The sequence below is a fragment of the Castor canadensis genome, chromosome 4, assembly GCF_047511655.1.
Source record: "Castor canadensis chromosome 4, mCasCan1.hap1v2, whole genome shotgun sequence".
Lineage (NCBI taxonomy): Eukaryota > Metazoa > Chordata > Mammalia > Rodentia > Castoridae > Castor > Castor canadensis.
In genome coordinates, this window is record NC_133389.1 from 173,518,931 (window position 1) to 173,526,391 (window position 7,461).

The following is a 7,461-nucleotide window of genomic DNA, read 5'->3' on the forward strand; positions in this document are numbered from 1 at the left end:
CATTCTAAATTAATTCTTTTAGAACTAATCTTTTCTCTAGTTCCTGGTCCCCTTCTCCTTTTGGCCTCTGTCACTTTAAAGTTTATTTAGTTTTTTTAAATAGAGTCTCCCATTAACTTTGTCCAAGCTGGTCTCCAACTTACAACCTCCCACCTGTACCTCCCAAATAGCTAGGATTACAGGCATGTACCACCACTCTCAGCATTTTCCAACATTTTTTTATTTTATACTCTACCTTGGCCTCTTCATATGCAAGCAATGTCACAAAATTATTTTCCACAGAGAGACAAAAAATATAATCTTTCCTGTAGCATGATTCAATGAAACTTATTTGTCATTATTGACAGGCTGTAAAAATTTCATTTTATGACTCATTTTTCATAACATCATATAAGTTTCTGAGCTGTTGTCACATGTAGGAAAACCTCTCTCAGGCTTCCCTCCAGTGTGAACATTCTCAGTGTCAGTCCCAACGACAATAACTGCATCCCTCAGTGCCAAGTATATAGGGAAGGAACCACAAAGGGTAAAACGATCCTCTGTTTCATTTTCCTTACACTAAAACATTTCTGTGCATTTTAAACTCCATAAAATTAGAGAGAGAGAAATCACAGTTTTGTAATAATATTCTTTTAAGTATGCTGAAACACTTTGCAGGTGATGGAACTAATCACACCTGAATGTGATGTTTCTAAAGAGATCAGAGTGTTCACTTTCCTTTCTATCCATATTTCTCTTTTTGAGTACATTGTCTCAAGTCTATATTTTATTTATTTTATTTTTGAGTCATATTAGGTGTTGAACTCAGGAACTCATGCTTGCTAGGCAGGTGCTCTGCCACTTGAACCATGCTCCCTGCCCTTTTTACTTTAGTTAGTTTTGGGGTAGGGTCTTGTGTTTATGCCTGGGTCAGCCAGACTGCCATTCTCCTAATTATGCTTCCTATGTAGCTGGGATCACAGCTGAACACCACTGAACCCCACTATTGGTTGAGATGGGGTCTCACTAACTTTTTGCCTGGGTTAGCCTCGAACCTTGAATCTCTTGATCTCTGCCTTCCCAGTAACTGGGGTTACAGATGTGAATCACTGCACCTGACCTATCAAGTCTATTTCTCAATTAATAAAATTGATCTACTTATGTAATAAAATCACTGACATTAAAATGGACCCAGTTAGCATCTCATGTATGTTAAAGCTATAACCTGTCTGATTTTCTTCTGAGGCAAAACCAATCTGAAATCAAAATAAAATTCATAAAACATGATTACAATGATGAAAATGTTTACAATGAGTAGGACATTGTTACAACTGATGCATCAGTACCCAAAGTCCATAGTTTTAGGGTTCACTCTTGGCGCTATAGGTTATAACAAATGTATAATGACTTTTATTCACCATCAGAGCTTCCTTCAGAGTGGTTTCATGCCATGAATGTTCTCTGAGCTTCTCTTGTTCAATCCCTACTCATGCCCCTGGAAGCCACTTGTGTTTTTCTGTGTCCACAGTTTTGCCTTTCCCAGAAGGTCATATAGTTGGAATCACAGTATTCACCAAGATCACCTTTTTTGCAAATTTATTTGCTGAAAGGCGGCATGTCTTTGGAGGAAGTTGGGTGGTGCCGTGGGAAAAATGAATGAAGCACCCGCAGAGCAGAGTGTGGATTCGCCTCAGTGAATGATGAACCAGACCATCTGCCTGAGATAGCAAGGGTCGATAGTGTCACTCTCCGGTTGCCTTTTCTTTTTTCGTTTACTAGAATGCATTTAAGGTTCCTCTATGGAGCCAGTGACTTTTTATCTTTGATTTCCTCTTACCTACCAAAATGTATTATTCTACACTTCTCTGAGTTATAGCTGTTATTTTATTTTATTATTCTTTTTTTTTTTAATTTTATTGGCAGAACTCGGGAAGGAAGTAGGGCCTCCCTTATGCTTAACCACTCCACCACCTGAGTCGCACTCCCAGTTGTTTTGCTTTTAGTTTGTCTTTCAGATGAGGTCTCTTGTTTTGCCAGCTTCTGACTGATCTTTTTACCTCTGCCTCACAAGTAGCTGGGATTATAGCTACACACTATCATGCTTGACTTACTTTTTAGGTAGGGCTTCACTAACTTTTGCCTGGGCTGGCCTCAAACTGCAGTTCTCCTAAAAGAAAGAAAAGCATCAGCAAAAAAGGACTTGCAATCTACTTAGTGTTTTTTAGGCTTTTAAAACATGAACAGTGGTGTTTACTATACCACTTGCTTTGAATCAGAAGCAGAATGTGTCTTTAATGGTTGATTTTTTTGTTTGTTTCCTTTAATTGATAGTTAGTTGATTTGTTTGTTTGTGCCTTCAAAAGCATTTACTTCCTTTCATTCTGACTGTCTTTCCTTGGTAATGTTTTCCACGCACAACTAAAGATATCTTTAAAATTGGCATGTCCATAAGTTTTTACCTCCACAGGAACAAGGAGAGGCTGGGTATGTGTTCATTTGCTCATTGATTTACTCACTCAGCAAGTAATTGTTGAGGATGTACCCTGTGTCACATGGAAGCAGCCCTCTTGCTGTTCTTGATCTAAATTTCTGAATTCATTTTAGTGATAACAAATCAAATGACCATTTCCCTCTCTGTCAAAAATAAGAGTACTTTGGCCCTGATATAAATAAGAATGCTTGAATAGCCCTCCTTCTGGACACTGATAATTGATTCTTATTACACATTTCATTGTTGTGAGACTCCGCCCCCCTTCCTGAGAGCACACACATTAATCCATTATTTTTTCAATGTTGGAGTACATCATACTTATGGAGGATGCTCCTTAAAATTAGCATTCCCTGGTCACGACTCAGTAGCCCTCCAGTGGGAGCCAGCAATGTGCCCCTTTAAAACATAGCTTAGATGATTCTGTTGCAGGTGATGTGAGAACCTACTTTCTGAAATGCCATACTTCATATAAAAATGGTGGCTGCTAGTTGCAGAAAACTTCTCAGGGAAAGTAATGAGATTGATCATCTGTGAAATTAAATGCTCTATTCAAAACCAAAACTCAAGAACAAACTTAATTGATTTCAATGTGTTAATTAACAGGGAAAAGATAATCAAAATGTCTAAAGGAACCCAAACTGCTGAATGGTCACATTCTTTGGGTAAGCAACATTTTCAAGAGGTGAGACTTAAGAGAATGGATTCCTCTAGAAAGAGGTTGGAAATTTTGAGAATTAGTTCAAATCAGGAAAAATTTTATATGTCATTTTTCCCATAAAACTAGAAATATAATTATTATAAAATCAGTAGTTTCATTTAAATCTGCACAGGAACCTAAAAAGTTCATCTATGTAGCTGAAATGAGTTACTGAAAGCAAAGCTATCTTTGTTTCCTATTCTACCAACCCAAGACCCTCACTCATCACAAACTCAGGCACATACAGTTTGAGAATCCCTAATCCAAAAATCTAGAGTTCAAAATGCTCCAAAATATGTCTGAAGCTTTTTGGGCACTACCAACATGACACCACAAGTAGAAAGTTCCACACCTGAACTCACATGAGTCATAGTCAAAATGCAAACACACTAAAATTATATAAAATTACCTTCAGGTTCTGTGTATAAGTTATATGTGAAACAAAAATGAGCTTTATGCTCATACTTGGATCCCATCTCCAATTTATATCATTATATATTTGCAAATATTCCCAAATCAAAAAAAAAAAAAAAGCCTGAAATCCAAAACACTTCTGATCCCAAGCATTACCCCAAGATAAGGTCTACTGGACTTGTATAAATGACTTCATTCTTACAATATTGCACTGTTTTACCAGTTAGTTGAACTTTTGGAATAATTTTGACTTGCTTGCTCTATTATTACAGGTAGATAGACAATACCAAAACTTCCGTCTAGATTACAGGAAATCCACTGAGAATTTATTAGCTCACAATGGGATTAGTGAAAGCACATTGTGACTTTGCAATAGGAGTACAATTTTCTTTTCTTGTGTTTCCTCCTAAATGCTTACTTTAAGCAGCATTATTAGAAAACCAATAATCAAAATATCTATATCTCTGTGTGTATTTTCCTCTTTCTTTAGAAGGCCCATATTTAGGGGATGTTTAGGGAAGGCGAGTGGTAATAAGAGAAAGGTCTTTTTTTCTCTGATTTTAAGTCTGGGGGAAGGGCTGATTTTGGCACTGAGGTACAGTTGGTTAACAAGTGATTTAACATAGCAGTATTGCTAACCACTACACACGTGTCTGACATTCATCTGCTAAAAATATTCCCAACTCTCCTATTAGTCAGATACCTATTTTAAACATTTAACTTCCCTTGAGCCAAAATGTCTCTGTTTGGAAGATCAATGCTCAATACATTTGCTTTCTTACAAATTTGTCTAGGGGCACTTCATTATCACAGCTGTTAATAATGAGGACCAGACACAAGGAAATGGTCCCTGGGTTTTCCAAAAGTTTGATTTTTTTGTCTCTCTTCTTGCATGAAGTAATGTTGGTAGAGTCTTTGAAAATGTTTAAGCAATAAGAAGCCAAGAAACAAAAAAGAATCTCATTATATCATAAGAAAGCAGAGACTTAGACCAACTACAGATAAATATAGGTATCTGACTAGTAGGAAAGTCAGAAATATTTTTAGCAGATGAACTTCAGACACTTGAATAGTTGTTAGAAACAATCTACCTTTAATCACAGGCCAACCAATTATATCTCAGTCAAAATCAGCCACTCCCCCAAAAAAGACCTTTCTCTTTCACCAGTTCCCTTCCCTGAACATCTCTTAAATGTAAGACTCCCAAAGAAAGAGGAAAATACATATAGACAGGTAAAATATAATGATTAGTTTTCCAAATGCATACTTATTAAATTAAGCATTTGAGAGGAAGCACAAGAGGAGAAAAAAGACTTTATAGATGTTTATAAGGATATTTTATAGTTTAGTAAGCCCTCATTTGTTGCCAGGAACCACTCTCCTCTCTTCCACCACTATGACATGAACTTAATATGTATGTTCACCTGTACGGGACATCTTTCATCTGGTCTCTGTGAGAACATCTTGTGGTCTTTGGTCTTAATGTATTTGAAGAGTAAATAGTGAGTGAATCCTAACATTTATAAGAAATATGCCAGCCAGGCTCAGATTTCAAAAATATTCAAGAATAGTCCCAACCCTTGCAGAATCTAGATGTTTTTATGGGGAGGCAAGACAACATGTGCAGAGCCCCTCCTCCCCTGTAGTGAAAAGAAGGTACTAGGTTGGTAACAGGGAGAAAGACCTCACATTCATTTAGGAGACGACAGAAGTTTGCCTGAGGAGGTAGCAATAAAGTTTGGGTCCCAAGAACAAAATAGATTCAGATGGGCAAAGATGAAGAGGAAGGCAATCTGGATGAAGGAACCTGATTGAAGAGAAGCAGAGTAATAGGACGCTATGGTAGTGAGCATATACTGTAGAAAGGTGAATGGAGAGAAAAAGGGAGGGAGAGAGAGCGAATGCAATCTTCCTCTGCCTTTTGTTCTCTGCAGACCCTCAATGGGTTACATGATGCCCACCCATAAAGGAAGGGCAAGTTTTCCTTACTTAGTCTAATTTAAGTTCTGATCTCTCCTAGAATCTGACCAGATATCTGGGACTCTCACAGTCTAGTCAACTTGCCACATTAAGAATCTAAAAATTGGGTCAAGATTTGATTTTTCCACCAATTTGTTAGAAATACAAAGTTTACTATTTGTCCTTTCAGTTATGCTAATTTGATCTTCCATTAATTATTCAATTGGTAATGATCATTAAGAATACTCTGATGCTCTGTATTGTTTCTCAGGAAATTTATAAGAAATAAAAATCTTCAGATACTCCAAATTATTTAATTGTCAAAATCCTTCAAAGGCTCAGAAATCTTTCAAACATACCCATTGGGACTACTCCCCCCAGATTTAATGCTCTTGCTTTCAATGTTTTCAAACCCTTACAGATTATACAGAAAAAAAAGTAGTGGAATCTAAATTGTGGGTTTCAAATGAAAGAACTGAAACATTCCATTCCAATGTGAGAACCAGAGGAATGGCCGTATGAGACTTGTCATGGCAGGATGGGGCTAGGCAGCAGAAAAATGAATGAAAGGTGAATCCGTAGTTTTGAAACTAGATGACATGTACACTACTAATGTCATTAAAGACATCAAGATTTCTTTATGATAAAAACATGCATGATAAAGTATTGGGCACTGTATTGTTAGTGTCAAAAACACATCTTGGAGGAACAGGACTAGAACACAGGTGAGCAAAAGTGAGAGATCCAGAGTTGACCCATGAAGAATTGAGAATTGCTAGTGTATAAAACAATCCAGGAAGAGTGCAGCAGACAAGGGATGAGCACAGATCATTAGAGTCACAGGAGAGGAATAAGAAAGCTAGCAAGGATGACAAAGGAAGCTTACTCAAAAACAAAAAGTGGGACAACTGGGGAGCACATCATGCAAACTCATGGAATTTATCCCTTTATTCATTCAAAAGCAGTAAATCACAGTTATAACTCAGGAATGTTGAAAGGTACAAGGAAGAGATAGTTTCTGCCCTCAAGAAGCTTATAAAATGCATGTAAGATATTATCATTATTATTATTATATTAAGAATAAAAGCTGAGTAAAGACTTCTGAGTTTGAAATTGAGGAGGTTATTGCTGGCTTTCAAATAATAACATTGAAGTTATATGGAGTCTTTTCCCATGCCTGTTTAGCATTTAGTAAACCACAGAAACATCTATAATTTTTGCAAGTAGATATTAAATTTTAAACTAACACCATTACACTATATACCAAAAGAACAACTTAGATGATCATAGAACTCATCTAAAATTAATGGCCTTTGTCCTGAAGATTAAGAATCATGATACTCATTGATGAGACAAAACACTTGATCTCAAAATGATTGGTTTTGACAGAGCTTCCACATTTAGAAATCCTGCCTTCATGACATTGTTCTAGCCCTTTAATATTCTTTCTCAAGAAAAAACACTAATGATGACTAGTTGGAAAAAACAGTAAGAGCTCTATCGAACCATTTCTCAAAGGAAAATATCTAATGAAGACATTAATAAAAATAGACTTTGAGTATGTAAAATAGCTCTTTTGCATTTTTGTAAAATGAAGTTAGCATTACTATTTGGCATGTACTTCTAGATCATTTTGGTGGAGTTCAGTTTCTAAGCTTTGGAAGATGCAAGATATGCAAGATTTAGTTTGTGATGATTGTTATGAGCTAAGCAGAATTGATAGAGGAAGAGGCAGGAGACTGAACAGAACAATGAGTGGTGCACTGACAAAATCCAGGGTCTCATAAGAACAAGAATCATGGCCTGAGAAAAGAGTATAAGGTAGATCAGAATCACACTTGACTCATGTAAGCTAGGGTGATGGTTCTAAGAAAGCAAAAGCAACTCAAGCCAGGGTGGCCATAGCACCAAGTTATTGTTT